At 41.5% G+C, this 18,902-nt stretch overlaps 1 long non-coding RNA gene across 1 annotated transcript in view; it reads left to right on the top strand.

Moving 5' to 3' along the window:
• LOC131478522 (uncharacterized) overlaps nt 1–10,929 on the top strand; it is a 109,536-nt gene extending 98,607 nt beyond the window's left edge. The window contains exon 3 of the long non-coding RNA XR_009244525.1: nt 10,869–10,929. This is a non-coding gene — a long non-coding RNA (uncharacterized LOC131478522). The remainder of the gene's footprint in view (nt 1–10,868) is intronic.
• Nucleotides 10,930–18,902: the final 7,973 nt, after the last annotated feature.

Raw genomic sequence — 18,902 nt, 5'->3', positions numbered from 1 at the left:
CAGGGCTCAAGCTGGCACTCTGATATGGCATGTCAGCATCACAAGTGTGGCTTAACATGCAATGCCACAATGCTGACTGTTGACTTTGTATTATTTCTTCATTGCATAAAGAATAAATGTCCTGACGCTTGCTTTTTCAGGATAGATTACAGTATAGATTACAGTATAGAAAAGCAATGTAAATTGGTTACTAAGTATGAGTTTCAGCAGATTCTGGGCCACATTATGCTACAGGAATGTCAAATGGGTAGCTTTGCTATGGATAGCTGCTCTTACTTCACAGCTTTTCCATTTTCCAGCTATGAAACTTGAGCAAGTTGCTTAGCTCTGAAGCTTCCATTTTTTAAAAAATGTGTAATGTGGAGTGAATAAAATATTATTCTAGAAAATGTTGTTAGGAATAAATGAACTGACTTGTGTAAAGTTCTTATCATAGTACCTGGCACATAATGAACACCCAATACCAGTCAGCTTATTACCAGTATTACAGTCATCAATATTATTATTCAGGCAAAGTCAGAGCTTGTAGGCCTATATTTCATCTGTTCACAGATTATCCTTTTCATTTGGGGAAGGATGGGGGATGAAAAACGTGACTGCCAACTCTGCCACCTAGTATTCATAAGACCTTCAGGAAGCTATTTAATCTCATCAAATTACAGTTTTCAGATCAAGAAAATAAAGAGATTAATGGTTGCTATTTCTTAGGAATGTTGGGATGATTACATGACATAATGGGGAAATCTGATGTATTTGAGTGAATAAAAAAGGAGTAATAGAATTTTACTTGATACACAATTCTCGAGCTTAGGGAGCCCAAGATTGAGGGGCCAAGTCTGGTGAGGTTCTTCTTGCTACATCAAAATATGGCAGAAAGTGTCATATGATGTATTCATGCTTAAGAAAGACATGCACAGTTTTCCTTCTGCTAAGATCCTATTCTCATCCCAGTAGCATTTATCCATTCATGAAGGCAGTGCCCTTGCAACCTCATCACCTCTTGAAAGTCCCGCTTCTACCCCTGATCTTAGCCAAAAGGCTGATAAGCGATTTGAAGATCCCACTTCTTAATGCTGTCACGATTGCAATGAAATTTCTGCATGATTTTTGGAGGGGGCATTCAAACTATAGGAGACACCAGGCTCAGTGCCTGGAAAAACATGGTAATATACAGTGTAAGGTAGCTATCAGAATTACAGAGGTATTGTTCTACCATAAATGTTCCCTTCTGGGGCTCTGTTCAGAGGAAAGAAATAATTCTGGGAATTGGCATTGTAGCACAGAGTGTGAAGCTGCCACTTGCAATACCAGTATCCAAAATGGGTGCTTGTTCCAGTCCTGGATGCTCTTGTTCTGATCCAGCTTCCTACTAGTGCACCTGGGAAAACAGTGGAGATGGCTCATGCACTTTAGCCTTTGCCACCTACATGGGAGACGTGGAAAAATTCCACTCGCCTGGCTTCATTTCAGCCATTTACGAAGCAAAATGGCAAATGAAAAATTCTGTCTCTCCCTCTCTGTCACTGTGTCTTTCTTATAAATAAAATAAATCTTTAAGTAAGTAATTTTTAATAGGAATAATTAATTTCTTATCTCAATGAATAACCCTTTCTACTTTATTATTACTAATTTTGATAATTATTTTCATTTTTGATGGTTTTTGCATAGTTGATTAGGGTGATGAGGGTCAAGAGCTACAGGAAGGTTGGTGGGACCATTATTTCCACATTCTCTTTTTTTTCCTTCCTGTATCTGGGGAAAGGGGGGGAACAAGGAGAGAAGCCACACCCAGGCTCCCAAATGCCTCTGCACCCTGGGATGGAGGGCAGCCACCTGACTCCATCCCAGGTTCCCTGATGTTGGGCATGCTGTGAGGGTCCTGCTCAAGAGGTTTTGATAGTTCAACAGTTTGAATTACTGCCGATCTTACCACTTCAAGCATAATGAAATCTCTCCAGAATCCACTGGTTGACACAGTCCACCTTAGAGTCTGTTTGCCCAGATACTCACTGCCAACACTTGGTTAGGGTTGTTGATAAATTTGTTCTGTCCTCTATCCTCTGTTATGGTACCAGGTGTCCTCTGCAGGTTCCAATGTACTGCCATATCCTCCATGTACATCTGGATATGCTTCGTCTAAGCCAATGAGGAGGCTCAGCTCTAACACATGCACTCCCTGGTCAAACCATGGAACCTGCATTTCTCTCCATGGTTGGAATTCTGAGCCCAGCAATTCAGTTTGGGGATCCCCATAGAAACTTCATCTGAGGTATTCCCAGACCTGATTCTTGTGTGTGCTTGCCAATACAGGGTCTGGCACAGTCCGTTGCCCCAGTCAGCTTATGCACATGCTGGTGATTGCAATTGCTGGGTCAGTTCTGTCTCCAGCCCTTTCTTCTACACAAATCAGTGGGTGTTGGGGCCCATCCTGATCTTGCCCACCGCACATTCAGCCCTTAGACAAACAAGTGGAAGCTGTGGCCTAGTCGAAGTGACTCCCAATAACCCCCACCAAGCCTGCCCCCTGCCCTGGTTCCAATGCTTGCCAGTATGTACAGCAGACTGTTCCAGTCTCTCCCACATGCTGTTCAGCTCTCATATATGTCAATGGGCATTGAAGCCTAGATCAACCCAACCAGCCCCACTCTCCAGCTCACACTTGTGCAGGCGGGTGCCACACTCTGTCTAGTCACGCCTTCCCTGGTCCTGATTGTCATGCTCACCATAGGGAGTGACAACCCAAGAGGGATATGCCCACTGTTTCCCTACTTGACCCACTCCCACTTCTGTTTCTTACACTATCCAGGTGGTTCTGCAGTTTAACTTGACAGATTTTGCTCCCTTTGCCAGCATCTGCCAGCTGATGCTGTGGCAAAGTCCAACCAACCCAAATCCACTCTGTCTTATGTGTGCATCGTAGGAACAGTCAACCCAGCCTTTCCCCTGATCCAGCTCACATGAGGCCAACAGGTTTTGTATCCCTGCCCAGCCTGGTCTGCCCCCCATCCTAGTTTTCATGCTTATCAGTTGGAGTAGTGGCCCAGCAGGGGAGCCCCACACAGCCCCCTTTCTGGGTTCGCCCCCTGCTCTCCACCCCAAACCCCCAGGTCTCACATGTGCTGGTTTGGTGATGTGGCCTAGTCTAACATGGCCTGCCTCACCTTGGCATTTGTCAGTCGGTGCTGTAGCCTGGCCAGACCCAGAATGCCCCCAATTCCAGCTCACTGGTGGAAGTACAGACTCTCCCAGCCCAGCCGGCCCTAATGTGAACTAGCTTGCGTGGTGGCCTGACCTGGGCTGACCCACACTCTATTCTGGTGCTCAAAATTGTCCACAGGTGATATGAACTGGCCCAGCTTGGTTCACCCTAAACCTGCTCCAAATGTATGCCCGTGGGTACCATTCCCTGTTCTGGGCTGGGCTGCTCCCTGTCTTGGTTCTTGCACTCATCTGCAGGAACTGTGTCCTGACAGAGGAGTCCTCCAAGCTCTTCCATCAGAACCTCTCCCAAATCTAAACCTTGTGCCCATCAGTGGGTCCATGGACCAGCCCTACTTAGTCCCCCTCCTGTCCTGGCAGGAACAATGTCCTTTCCTGACTGACCTTCACCCATTCCGATTCTTACTGTTGGGTGTTACAGCCCAGCCAAGTCTGGTCCACGCTCAGACACAGCTCACACATGGCTCAGCAGGGGCAGAGACCTAGTCTAGCCTGTCCTACACTTACCCTGGTTCTCATGAGCACCAGTGGGTGCTAGAGTCTGGCCCAGTCTGGCTTACCCCAGACCAAGTCTACACTTGTTCCTAGGGATACTGCAGCCATGACAGACCAGACAGCAGCCCCCACTATGGTCCTTGCACTCACCCAACGGGAACCACAACCCAGTCAGGGCATCTTCTTTGCTCCCTAACCTGGCCTGTTCCCAGCCATAGATCTTGTGTGTGCCAGTGGTTGCTTTGTCAGCTTAGCATAGTCCCTCACCTATCTTGGCCTTTGCCTTCAGATGCTGTAGCCTGGCCTGACCCTCAATCCCAGCTCTCACGGGCGGGTGCTGGAACCTGGCCCTGCTCAGTCTGCTCCCATCCTTGACTCATGCAGACTGGTAGGTATGATAGCCTAGCCTGGCATGACCTGCACTCTGGCCTGACTTTTACATTTGCCAGTGAGCTAAGGTTTGCTCGGCCCTACGTGGTCTGCCCCTTTCCAAAACCAACCCAACAGTTGAAACTACCTTGCCCAGCCTGCCTGAACCCCAGGCCTGGACCATATGCTCACCAGGGGGAGCTATGACCCACTAGGGGAGTTTCTTAAGTTCCCCCCCTCTCAACCTACTTTCAGCCCCAGATCTCAGGCATGCCATCGGGTGATAGATCCTAGCCTGCCATAGCCTGAGCTGTCATCTTGGCATAGTATGAGCTAGTGAATGTTGTGGCCTAGCTTGCCCCACACCCTGTTTTAGGATGCGCATGTGGGTGCTGCTGCCTGGACCTGCCCAGCCTATTTTCCGTCCCTGTACACTTGAGTGATGGCAGGTTCCATGGTCACACTGAACTCAGCCCAACACCACCCCAAGTCTTGAGCTAACCATCGGGGCTTATATTTCCACAGGGTTTGTTCCACATATCCCCCACAGAATGTACCCCTGGACCTTGTTCTGCTGTGTGCTGGTTAGTGTCATGCCGCAGCCTAAGGTGACCCATCCCCTGTTCTGACACTCAGTCTGGTACTGGGATCTAGCCTTGCTAGACACTCCCTCAATCCTAGATTTTGTGTGGACTAGCAAGTTGTCGTCAGCAATGTTCCATGCTAATAAGCCCAGCTCAGGACTTCCATGTGGGCTGGTGTATCAGTCTGAACCATAAAGATCTTCTAATCTCTCCCCTTCAAACCACCAGGTCTCAGTCCCCTCACTTATCTGCTAGTACAGTGGCCCTGTCATTGGGATTTATTCCTCACTTACATGGATGTCCCTAGGCAGTAATTCCACAGTCCCAAGTCCCCAGAGCTCGCCTCTGGGTGGCCAGCAGGTGAGGCCCAGCACCTTTGGCACTCTGGCCATCAGCAAGGTCAGGATTTGCAGTCTGCCTGACAACAGTGGCTGGTGCTAGGGCCCCAAGCATGGAACCCAATCTGACTCAGGTCCCCCCTGCTGTTGCCATGCTGCTGTGAGCTCCATACACTCATTCTATTTTATTATGAAAAGAATCGATCCCCTTTTACTAAATTTCCCCATTTCATATTATACTCTCTGAGCTTTGGCTTCCATCATCAAAGGGTCCATAATGTTGTTATACTAAACTGATGATCAGCATATTCCTGTGGCCCTCAGATAAATTTTGGTGCCTCATCATCTGTGTGGATTCCATGCTTTTGAAGAGCAATTTCCTTCTACCCATGCAGTAGAACGTACTAGGAAAGATGAGATTTCACACATCCATTTTGGACCAGGAGGCCTCAGTGACTACTTTTTTGAGTCCTTCCCACTTTCATTAATTTTAGTCACGAAATGCCTCTGACCTGTTAATGTCAAAAGCAATGTATTTATCCTCCAACAATCTCCAGTAGTGTGTGAGGAGGCTATGGCCTTCAGGGGCATTCATGCCATTTTGATCCACAGAAATCTTCAAGCTGGCCTGTGTGAGGAGAAAGGGGAAAAGTGTGTACTTGGCCGTGGGGGTTGGGAAGAGCAGAGATCAACTGGATTATAAAGCATACACTTGCCAGGTAATAAGGAACATTAAAGTAAACAGCCCAAGCAGTCCATTTGCTCAAAAGAGATTTAATTATTTTTCAGAAGTGAGGGCCCATAAAATAAACATAGAGACATTAGCATTTGATTTTAATGTCTTCTTATTTTGCCACAGGCCACAATTTAATTAAAATTCTGAATAGAAACTTGAAGAGGACACATTCTCCTCCCTAGAAGCCAGACAATGCAGAAAAAAAACACCCCTAATATTTCCCTATGATTTTGAACATTTTAGCTAAATGCTGGTAGCTTAGGTCATCTTTGACAGCTGACTCCACACTTACCTTCTGGCAGTGGTGGCACTGATGAGAGATGTTTACAGTATCTAAATTATTTATTTTAAATCTAGGTAATGCTATTAATTTAAGGAAAATGAAGGATTTATCAAGAGAAGTTGAGGCAAGTATGGGTTTTGGAGAGATTGCTGATTTTGTTGATGTGATTTTCATTGATAAACTTAGAATTGTATCGAGAATTCAGAAATTTTAGATTCTAGCCCTGACTCTCATAGTTTTAACTCTCACAGTTAAAGATGCATTTAAAATCTACCATCACTTTAAATTTACCATCTGTAAAATGACACATGATGGGCCAGTGATCTTTTAAGGTCCCTCTAGCGCTAACATGCCCTGTAAGATAAAAATTACCTTAGAATGGAAATTACCACAATTCCAAATATTTTGGAAATGATGGAGGTTTTTTCAACTGTGTTGTTAAGATTTCAGAAGAAATTACAGAGACATTTTTGTTACTACTTTTAACATAATTAGCTACAGCAATGCCTGGCTCATAGTAGGTTCTCAAGAAATATTTGTTGGCTGAATTTGTGAATTGTCCATGGGTATTGGAACTCTCGGTTTTCATTAACTACCTCCACAACCCATGTTGTGACCATTTTGAAGATGTTTTAGTGATCCTGGAAGAAAATATGCTTAATAGGAAATAAATATGTTGAATTATGAGCCATTGCATTTTAATTTGCTTTTATTCTGTCAGTAAATTGCTACCATGACAGATTTTAAAAACTGTTGTCTGTGTGCTAATTACGTAAGTTATATTTTTATTTAACCTTATGTATATTAAGGCCAAGGGCCTAAAATTATTTCTGTCAGATTCTGACTTTCTGATAATTACTTTATTTGATATTACTTAAAAAAATTCATGGAAAATGCCTATTATGATAAAAACTATGTGTGGATTTCAATTTTTTTGCATCAAAATAAACCTTCCTTATTTTAAGTGTAGTCTTTTGTTTTTATTTGAGAGGGAGAGACAGAAAAAGCTACTTTTTCACTCCCTAAATGCCAGCAATAGCTGCGGCTAGACCAGGCTGAAGCTGGGAGCTGAGAACTCAATCTTTATTTCTGTGACGGGCCTAATTTGTTGAGCTGTCACTGCTGTCTGCCAAGGTCTGCATTATAGGAAGCGGACACAAGGAGCTGGAGCTAAGAATTCAACCCATGCACTCTGATATGAGATACAGGCAACTTAATAATACTTATAATCACTGGGCTAAACATTTTTCCTGGATTGGTTGTCTTCTGTTTTTGTTGGGTTTTTAAAGTTCTTGATATACTTGCATTTTTGTTAAAAATCAATTAACTATATAGATTAATTTATAGGTTCTCGATTCTGTTCCAATGATTTATGTAGTGGTTTTTATGCTAATACAAAGCTGTTTTAATTAATACAGCTTTGTCTTGTGCTTTCACATCAGTATCGTGATACCCCCACCTTGACTTTTCCTGCTCAGTATCACTTTGGTTGCTTGAGATCCTCTCTGATTCCATAGGAATTTTATCATTTTTTGTTTTAATTCTGTAAAGAATGACATTGGTATTATGACAGGGATTACACTGAGTCTGTAGATTGTTTAGGTAGTATACACATTTTTATGACATTTATTACTCCAATCCATGAACAAGGCATGTCTTTCTACCTTGCTGCTTTCTTGATTATTCCTTTCATCATTATGTATTAATTTTTGTTGTAGAAACTTTTTACTTCTTTGGTTAAATATATTCCTAAATATTTGATTTTTTTGTGTGTGGCTATTGTGTATTAGATTTTTTTTTCCTGATTTCTCTTTCTTTGAGTTCATTCTTGGCATACAGAAAAGATAATGGTTTTTGTATATTTGTTGTGTAAACTGCAGCTTTACTGAGTTGGCTTACCAATTCTAACAGCTTTTTGGTAGAATGCTTAGGTTTTCCAATGTATAACATTTGTATCTTCTGCAAATGGACAATTCTTCTTTCCAGTTTTCATTTTCTTTACTTCTTTGTCATCCATAACTGCTTTTTTTAAAAAAAGATTTATTTATTTTTATTAAAAGTCAGATATACAGAGAGGAGGAGAGACAGAGAGGAAGATCTTCCGTCCAATGATTGACTCCCCAAGTGAGCCGCAGCGGGCCAGTGCTGTGCCGATCCGAAGCCGGGAATCAGGAACCTCCTCCAGGTCTCCCTCGTGGGTGCAGGGTCCCAATGCACTGGGCCGTCCTCAACCGCCTTCCCAGGCCACAAGCAGGGAGCTGGATGGGAAGTGGAGCTGCCTGGATTAGAACCAGGCCCACATGGGATCCTGGTGTGTTCAAGGTGAGGACTTTAGCCACTAGGCCATGCTGCCGGGCCACCATAATTGCTTTTGCTAAAAACTTCCAGTAGTATATTGGATAAAGGTGAGGAAAGTTGACATCCCCGTCTTGTTCCAGAACTAAAGGGAAATGCTTTCGGCTTTTCCACATTCAGCATGATATTGGCTATTCTTTTGTGATATACAACCTTTATATTCTTTTTTTTTTAAAGATTTATTCATTTTATTACAGCCAGATATACACAGAGGAGGAGAGACAGAGAGGAAGATCTTCCGTCCAATGATTCACTCCCCAAGTGAGCTGCAACGGGCCGATGCGTGCCAATCCAATGCCGGGAACCAGGAACCTCTTCCAGATCTCCCACGCGGGTACAGTGTCCCAAAGCTTTGGGTCATCCTCAACTGCTTTCCCAGGCCACAAGCAGGGAGCTGGATGGGAAGTGGAGCAGCCGGGATTAGAACCGGCGCCCATATGGGATCCTGGGGCTTTCAAGGAGAGGACTTTAGCCACTAAGCCACGCCGCTGGGCCCAGAACCTTTATAATCTTGAGGAATATCCTTCTGTACATAATTTATGAAGATTTTATCATGGAGAAGTAATGATTATTATCAAATAATTTCTCTGCATCTATTGAGATTACCATATGGCTTCTGTTCATTTTACTGATGTGATTTATGATGTTTAATTGAACTTCTGTGATAGAATTTCTGTGAAAAATCTCGCCAACTCATGCTATATGATCCTTTTTATGTGGTTTTGGGTTGATTTGCCAGCATTTGGTTGAGCATATTTGAATCTATGTTCATTAAAGATGTAGGTCTGTAGTTTTTATTCTGTGCTTGATTTTGGTATCAAAGAGATGCTGGCCTCATAAAAATATTTTGGTGGAGTTCCATTTTGTCCAATATTTTTGGAATATTCTAGAAAGTATTAGGGTTACTTCCTTTTTGAACACTTTCTAGAATTCAGTAGTGAAGCCATCTTTCCTGGACTTGGTGTAAGACTTTTGATTACTGCTTCAATCTCATTGTTATATGCCACTTTCTGTCATCAGTATCTACTTGACTTAATCTTGGTAGGTAACATGTGTCCAGGAATTTATCCATTTCTTCTAGGTTTTCCAATTTTTTAGCATATAATTCTTCCTAGTACTTTCTTATAATCCTTTGTATTCTAGTGATGTTGGTTGTGATGTCTCTTAGTTCATCTTTAATTTTATTTATTTGGGTTTTTTCTTTTTTGGTAAGTTTGTGTAGAAGCTCATCTATTTATCTTCTCAAAAAATCAACTTTTTGTTTTATCATTTGTATATTTTAGTCTCAATTTCATTTATGTCTACTCCCATTTTTATTTTTTCTTGCCTTCTGCTGATTTTGGGTTGAGTTTGTTCATTTTTTAAAAAGATTTATTTGTTTCTATTTGAAAAAGCTACAGAGAGAGAAAGATGTCAAGAGAGAGAGACATCTTCCATCCACTGGTTCACACCCCAATAGCAGCAGCATCTAGAGCTGAGCTGGTTCAAAGCCAGGAACCAGGAGCTTCTTCTGGGTCTTTCACATGAATCTAGGGGCCCAAGGCCTTGGGCCATCCTTTGCTGATTTCCCAAGCCATTAGCAGGTAGCTAGAGAGGAAGTGGAGCAGCTGGGATTAGAACCTACATTCATATAGGATGCTGACATTGTAGGTGGAGGATTGTTCTGCTATGTCACTATGTCAGCATTTTGATTGTTCTTGTGTTTCTGAGTCTTCAAGATGCATCGTTAGATGTTTGAGACATTTGTCTTTTTAAAATGTAAGCTCCTAGTGCTATAAACTTCCTTCTTAATATTGTTTTTGCTGCATCACACTGGTTTTTATGTTTGTTTTCATTTTCATTTATTTCAATAAAAATTTGATTTTCTTTTGTAGTTTCTTCAATGACCCATTGATCATTCAGTAGCATGTTGCTTAATTTCTAAGTATTTATCAATATGCTCTTACTCTTTGTTAATTTCTAGTTTTATTCCTTTATGGTTCTGTTGCTGTCCCGCAGTGATGGACTTGGTGCACGGGAGCCAATAATAACACACGTGGACCCTGACTGATGGTGAAAGCCGTAGTTTATTAGTGGCATCAAACTTTATACACTGAGGGCCATATAGGATAAGGGATGAAGTATTGAGCTCATCAACAAAACCATCAATGCTTTTGTTTGGAACTCTTCTGTATTGTATATTCCACCAGGTGTTCTCATATACATACTCTCCACTCAACTGTTCTTTTGCAAATGATATCCAATAAGGTATACAAAAGGTAGCCATTTGGTTATTCTTCTCCAAATATTATCCAGCCAACTGTAATCCTGTGCTCACTGACCTAGGGTCACAATGTCCTCCTACATGGTTCCTCAGTCACTTTTAAAAAATACGAATCTGATTGTTCTATAGCTCAATATTATTTAAAGTTTCTGTGTTGCCTATGCTAGAATTTTAAACCTCTCTTGGAGCATATTTTTTCATGATCTGCCTTCACCTTTTTCTCTAGGTTTATCTCTGCATGCCATCCTTTCATGCAGTTGTAACAAGGAGCTGCTTGGATCCCTGGTGAGTACTGCATCCTTTCATCTATGTAATCCTTTGTCAGGCTGTTCCTTCTCCCAAGCACTACTACCTCTGGAAGGCTTCCATACCTCAAACTCTTCTTCCAGTCTCCAATTGCATCATATATCAACTTCATTTTAGGTGACATTGTGTTGCAATTGCATGCATTGTGTGTTGCTTTGATTAAATATATATATATCCCTATTCCAGAGGCAAAGAAAGTGGCGGTCTTGGTAGATGAGTAAATTTTACAAGCAAGACCCAGACAGAATTGCAGCCTATTTAGAGAGCATGAGCTAAGTTTGATATCACCCTTCATTCTCCAGAATTCCAGTGGAGAAAATAAGGGTACACTCCCTAACCCAAAGAAGGAATAAGAGTAACATTGTCTTTATTGCTTCAAGTAAGGCATGTAATTAACACAGTGACAAAGTTAGGTGAAGCTGTCCAAATAGCCCATGTGCTTTCAACAATACCAAATCATTTCTTGAACATTGAGCAAAGTGATAAGATTTTGTTAGAGGATTTCAACAGTGGCATAGGTGTAATTTGTTTCCTGTTGCCTTTAGCTGTTCCTTCTTTTGGTGATAGCTGCATTTTGTCCTGAATTTTATGGGGGCAGAGGGTAGCTTGGCAAGTCAGGTCAATGAATTCTAAGCACACCAAAAATGAGAAAATATTTAGGGACAGAGCTATTTTAGTACATTAGGAGAAATACAGCATTTAGGGGAAGGAACTTTTAGACAAATGTAACTTCAGAGTGCTGATATATAAATACACACACATATATATACACGTATGTATATATACATACAAAAATTACAACATGAGAATCAAAATAGTAGTTACCTTGTGGTTGTGGGGTGTGGTACACAGGAGATTTCTAGTGTGCCAGAATACTTTTTAACATCTGTTTTTATTTAAATGGTGGGGAAAGGAGAGATGAGAGATGGGCAATGAGAGGGAGGAAAAGGGAGAAAGAGAGATAGAGAAGGAGACTGAGACTCCAGTCTGCTGTTTGACTTTCCCCAGACACCTACAACAATTGGCACTGGGCTAAGTCAAAGCCAAAAGCTCAGAACTTGGCCTGACCTCCCATGTGGGCAACAGGGACCTAATCACTTGAGGCTTCACTTGCCACCTCATAGTGTGCATTAGTGGGAAGCTGGACTCTGAAATGTAGTCAGTATTTTAACCCAGGTCATCTAAAATGAAACATGGGCATCCAAAAGTGACATTTTAAGGGCTGTGCTGCAATAGTTACTTCTAGAATATTTTGTCTTGACTTGATCAGTAAAAACATGGGTGTATTCATAATTAATGCTTTATTGAATGTTGCATTTAACAGTTGTGCAGTTTACAGTTTGTGTGTTACAACCCAATAAAAGTTATAGAAATGAGGAAAAATGTATATAGCAAAGTGTAGCCCTTCATCAGTTACATTTTATATGCAGCATTGATACCTAAATTCAAATTGCTATATTAGAATTATGTTTTACTTTAGGCTTTAGCTACTTCTCCTGTGAATAAGCTGTGATCAAAGTAAGAGGTCATTGTTACCAAAAGGATATTTTCCTAGATTTCTTGCAGAATTCTTGTAATTGTGTGTTTGTCCTCATTATATTGCAAGCCCTTCAAAGTCAGCAAGCCTGTCTTCCATGTATCTCAAGTGTGTGGCACACAGTAGTTGTCCCATTAGTAGTTATCTCTGCAATAATTATTTCTTTTCTACCAAAGCATGAAACAGACACAGACTTTTATCTTCTGTCCTACTTGTCTGTGTCCCTCTCCCTCCACCTTGGTGCTCCCCTGACCTTTCTGCCACCTGAAGCTCTGCTGTCATAAACACCTCTTGGCTGTTGGAGGGACACTGTGACCATCACATATTTGGCACTTGATAGAGACTTGTTGACCAGGGAAGAGAAACAGAGAAATAAGAATCAGGGTGAGGATAAAGCTGGTGGGCTGAGTAAGTCAAAGAAGGCAGTCATAGGAAGGCATGGGGGAGCTGCTGTGAGGAGCAAGTTTTCAAGGAGAAAGTTCAAGACACAGTAGGAGAATCTAGAGCCCAGTCTCAGGCCCTGGGTCTGAAATACCAATCCAGAGTGTAAGAGCTGAAGCTGGTAAGAATCAGGGACATCTAGGGAAGATTACTGGTAAGGTAGGAGCATGCCTAAAGGAGACTTGGTCAAGTGGAGGCCATTTCTGTCCAAGTTGACAGCTTTGAACTGCTTGAAACTGTTCTTTGTGAACTGAGACTTGTGGTCCGTTTATTTTAAACTGATTAGGTGCATTTCTCTGGTTGTCAAATAGCTTATCTAATCCTATCAGAGATTTAGTTCATCACAATCATATCTTACAGTTGTATACTCTACAAACTTCTACAAAAAATTTTTTTGCATCCATTAAATTCAGCAATGCCCCACGAGAAAGTAGTACAAGGTGTTAGCATTGCCGTTTAGCAGATAAAGAAACTAAACTCGAAGAAGTTAAATGTTTTGCCTAAAGTCACATAGTTATGTAATAATTGGCAGACTCACAGCTAGAAATTTTTTAGCATGCTGTAAATTTGTGATAATGAATTAAGAGATTACCTTTCACAATGGTGTTTAATTTTGCATAGGGGACTCTTGAAAGTGGAAAAGGCTTCAAGATGTATGAAAGTGACATTGTAATGGTGAAAATTTGGGGCATTTTCGTGGGAGGTGGGAGATTTCGGGGGGGCTCTCTGAAGAAGAATACTGGCTGCCACTCAGTTTGGCGCATAGTTACATAGTGTCTAAGGTGAAATCATCCCCCCCCCCCGTTATAACCCATCCAAAATATACCTGGAGCATAGGTCTGATTGAGACAGTGATATTTGAGAGGAAGAGTCAAAGACATAGTTTAGCTATTTATTCCCCAGGATTCTCTGAACTATATGCCTGTATTGAGTCTGATCATGAATAAAACTACCTGGATGAACTATATTGCTTTGTTCTCCTCCATTCCATTCCCTTCCATTCCCTGAACAGTTATTATAGAATTGTTTTTCACCATAGCACTTGTCTATATTTTCTCATTTTGTTTTGTTTCTAAGTGAAAGCTATTTCATATCTTCTATGGAAGGAAGGAGCAGATATATAAATGTTCAAATGGGTTCCTGTTTAGAGTAGCCAAAACAATTGCCACAATTTCGAGCCCCTCATATATTAATGAAGAGCAGGAAACCTGAAGGGTTCATTTCGTGGGTGGGCTAGAAGCAATCAGAGGAGAATTGTTAGCAAATATGGGTTTTTGGTGTCTTGTTATATATATACACACATATATATGTATATGTGTGTATATATGTATATATATTCTATTTTTGTTAGTTGTTATTCTTTTACTGTGCCTAATTTATTTTTAAGGAATTTATTATTATGTTAGATTTTCAAAGTCATAGCATGCTGCCACTACAGTCTTTTCTAACTTCATTTATATGTTTGTCAAACCAAAGGTTAAGAGTTATATGCTACTGGAGTTTTAATGATCTGCGATTATTTTAGAATTTGCTGTAGATCAGTGGAATGGATACTTCTTATTTGATCATTGTTTACATCCCTTGCCCATATTCCTATTGAACTGTGACCTCTTTGCTTTTGACTTGTTGATCTATTTATTTAGTGGAGCTTTAAACCTTTGAATGTAATGTAAATTACAAATAAGTCATAGCTGCTGAAGTATCAAAAAGCATAAAGAAGTTGTGAAAAGTGAAAATGCTTAGTGCATGATGGAGCAAGGTGCTGGGTGCCTGCGAAGGGTCGTGAGGTGAGGGATGCGGATCCCGTATCCCTCCCTCATTTTCCTTTTTAATGTCCTCAGCTCACCAACCCTAAATTGAACCACTGCTCTCTCCCTTCTCTCCCTCCTGGTTTCAGGAGACAACCTTCACACAGTGTGGCTGTGCTGCCCTGTGTCTGCTGTATGTTTGCCTATTAATAGAGTACTGGTTGCAGGTGTGCTCAGTAATTTATCTTCTACATTAAGTATTTATATAGTATGTGATTTATGAGCTCTGTGCTTACAAGTAGCCATTAAGATATCACTGTCACCAGCTTGTTGTTGTTGGTGGTGGTGGTGGTGGTTTTCATAATCTTGTTCCTGGGTTTGAGCTGATTTTAGAGATAATATGAAGTGCGAATCTGATGTTCAAGACCCTTTTAGAGACTCTGGCATTATGCATCAATAATCAAGGACTGACAGGTCTTTTAGCTCATTGTAACTATAATGTAGAGAGGGCAAAATTCTGTCTTGATCCCATAGTCATGCTAATGTGCTTTGGGAATCAGTTGAAAAGTTGCTAATTTTCTTTAAAGTAAAAGCGATGTGTGGAAATCCCGATTTTGTGAATAAATTAATGGGTAGTTATTTACTCTGCAAAATGACTCACAGATTCCTTTAAATAGCAAGTTCCTCTAGTGTGCTTAAAATATGGGTCAATTTATTTTTAAGAAGGCTTTTTATTTGTGGCCGATTTAGAAGTAAGCTTTTATATAAAGGAAGATATATATGTATGATGGTTTGAGGTTTGGTTTTGGATTTAACAGACTTCACTTGTCCAAATGAATTCACTTCTATATTTTCCTAAGAAAGTCTTATTTTCACTTTGGGAGCTGAAGGTAATTGGATTAGGATCCTTAAAATAATCAACAGAGAAGTTCCATTCATTCTGTTTCCTGCAGTGGTCTGAGACTAGCAAATTCTTGTTGCAGGGGAATCATAATGATCTCAATGACCCTTTCTGTGTACTTCTTTTCTGGTGTGTTAGTACAAAGTGTGGTATTTTTTGTGTATTTTACAAAATTTTTCACTGAAATATCTAGGTTCTCTGAAGACCTCAGAAACCTTTGGGAGTTTGTGAATCACAAGGGGGAACTATGTGAGGCTTTTTTTATAATCCTAAATTATTTTTGAAACAGAATTAAGACTTTTTGTAGTAGGAGGCATTCTAAAAGTCATGAGACCACCATTACCTTACTACTTTGCTCTGCCTTTCAAGTCAAACTTATATGTGAGCCATACTGGTACTCAGCAATGGTAGTGAGGATGCTAAGATTGAGCTGAAGTAGAGAAAAGGATCCTGTCCAAGGAGGGTGGCCCACTAGCCAAATCAAGCATCTAAAGGAATGGGGCAGATTTCATCTGGAACTGGACATATATTTATATTTAGAATGTCCCACCTGATAGTTTGGTCCTTGTAGCACAAGAGGCACTTAGAGTCAAGTCCATGACTTACAGCATGCTTTGGGGTAGGTGGTTGGGTACTGATACCTGCTTTTAGCAGGATTTCAGCTAGTCAGTACAGAGAGGAGTAAGTATAGTCCAAGAAGAAAAGAAGTGGTTGATGTCAGATGGGGACAAAAGTGCTGCTTGGGATTCTGGGCAGCAGACTTGGAATGCAATTCAGAATTATAGAGGAAGTAGAGTCAGGCAAGTACAGTCACTCATTGCTTAACACTTTCTTAGAAATGTGTTGTTAGGTTGTCATTGTGTCACTATTATAAAGTATCTAGAAAATCCAAACTGGCTACAATGCTATTAGGCAATATAATCTTATGGGACTTCTGTTGAATATTTAGCTTGTCATTGAACAAAACATTACATGACATTTAACTCTAATGTAATAGTTGCTCTTTATAAATCACTGTATATTCTTGTATTTAATGCCCAGAGCAGCTCTGACACCAAATACATGGTATTTTTCTAATACTAATCAATTATAAGATAATCTGAGGACACTAACTGGACATCTAACAATTCAATTCAGTTCATTCTGATGTTACACAGAGTTACTCCAGACCTCCCAAAAGACTGTCCTCAAATACCAGCCACAAGTGAGGTCCTTAGATTGCCTACATTTCCACCCAGGTGACTGCCAACTGAGAAATTCCTTGAGCTCCATCAAGATTGATATGAGAAAATAAGTAATTCCCAGAACTCAGGAAAGCACTTTACTTACATTTGCTGGGTTGTTTTTGCAAACAGGAACAGCCAAATGGAAGAGATCCAAGTACACAGGGCAAGTTGATGGGAGGGGCACAAGGCTTCAATACTCTCCTGCCCTTTACATCAATATGTTCACCATATTGCAGGTCTCATTTTAAAGAATTTATTTCTGTGTTCATCTGGGTGTGCCATCAACTGCTTTATCTAAGCCATTGAGGCAGCTCAGATCTACAATAACAGTAGCCTTGTCAATGTAAGTCCCTCAGAGGTCATTCTTCACCTGGATGTGAGCCCTCAGGTCCCCCCGGATGCCCCCACCTGTGCCATCTCCCAGACCCCATGCAATCCCAGTTGTCCAAACCCCCAGCGCACACTGCCAGAAAGTCCGAGTGCTTCGCCCAGCACCATTGGCGCCTGACTTGGGTCTCCTGGACTCCCTGTCCCTGGGGCTAACCAGCCCAGTTAACACTTCAGTACATGCAAGTCAAAAGAGCTCAGGCCATGTGGCCAGATTCTACCGAATTCCTTGCCCCCAGGGATAGCCAGTCCACTGCTTATTATTATTTATAGTAAGGAAACTTAAGTACAGAGAAATGAAATAACTTGCTTAATGTCACATATTAGAGACTTGAGTGTTAGAACCAAGAAATGAACTAAAGTCTGTCTACTATCAAAGCCAGACATTTGGGATGGACATTGTGGCCCATGGTTAAGATACTCCTAGGAACAATGACATCCCGTATGGGAGTGCCTGGGTTGAGGTCTCTACTCCATTTCTGTTCCAGTTGGTTGCTAATGTGCATTCTGGGTGGCAGCAGGTGATGATTCAAGTAGTTGAATTCCTGCTTCCTTTCTTTATATTGGTCTAGCGTCACCTTTTGTAATCATTTGGAGAATGAAATAATAAAATTCTGAAGCTTTCTCTCTCTTTCTCACCCTTTCCTTCAATCTCTCATTTAAAATAAACGTGAATAACTAAAACATTTAAAAGTTGTTAGGGGGAGAATCAAGATGGCAGAATAGGGTAAGGACATGTTTAAACAGAAGGAGAAACATTAACCAGTGAGAAGCAGAGAAGGCACATTCCAGGAAGCAGGAGAGGACAGAATAACAGCAGAAGGGTACCTGGAGACTGATAGATACAGGAAAGCAGTGGACACTATGGTGTGGTGTTACAGTGACTGATACTCCAGTGGCATCATTCAGAAATTGGTGATTTGAATTGCAGTGTCAGCCACGGGAACTCCACCAGCAACAAGGTGAAAAGGAACTTTCACTGGGAGCTCAGGAAATACACCCAAAGAACTGCCCGTCCTGCTGGTCTGTTTGATTTGACCAGGAGGAGAGACAGAGGAGCAGATCCCAGATTGGCACTGCAGGAACAGGGTAAATTTCAAAGCCCAGTCCACCCCCTAGAGCCGTATTGGGTGCCATTTTGTTTAAGGAAGCAAAGGTTATAGGACAGTTATGTGCATGCACTGAACTGGAAGTGAAGTCATTTTTGACTCAGTGAACTGCAACAACATGGCATCCTACAGGTTCCAACCAAGACAGGTCTGGGAAGCCCACAGACCTGACGGCCAGCAGATCAAGAACTCTAATAGTGGCACGTCAGGCACCATTTTGTACTGTGTGGCAAAAGTTTTAGGACTGCAGGGACAACAGTGAGCTGTGCATGTGCTTAGCTGGGAGCGAATTCACTGAGTTCCCCAGATTGCACTGGTCCCACAGGAAAATAATACCGACTTTAGCATCATACGGATCAAAATAGGTCTGTGTGGCCCTCAGACCTAATGGCCAACAAGTTCCAGCAAGATCAGCACCACCAACAACCTAGCTATGTAGGAAACCTGGTGTCTCACTAATCCTGGGACCTGCTCCAACCAGAAGTGGGAGAAAGGTTGTATAGACAATGGTGCAGACTCAGCACAGTATCACAGGAGGTGGAGAGTGGTGAGCCAGGAGCTGGGGCTACTGAGAGCATGGTGGAAATCTAACATAAGAACCCAGA

This window comes from Ochotona princeps, chromosome X (genome assembly GCF_030435755.1).
Source record: "Ochotona princeps isolate mOchPri1 chromosome X, mOchPri1.hap1, whole genome shotgun sequence".
In the NCBI taxonomy this organism is placed as follows: domain Eukaryota; kingdom Metazoa; phylum Chordata; class Mammalia; order Lagomorpha; family Ochotonidae; genus Ochotona; species Ochotona princeps.
The sequence above is the reverse complement of the archived record's forward strand: the minus strand, read 5'-3'. Positions and strand labels throughout refer to the sequence as shown.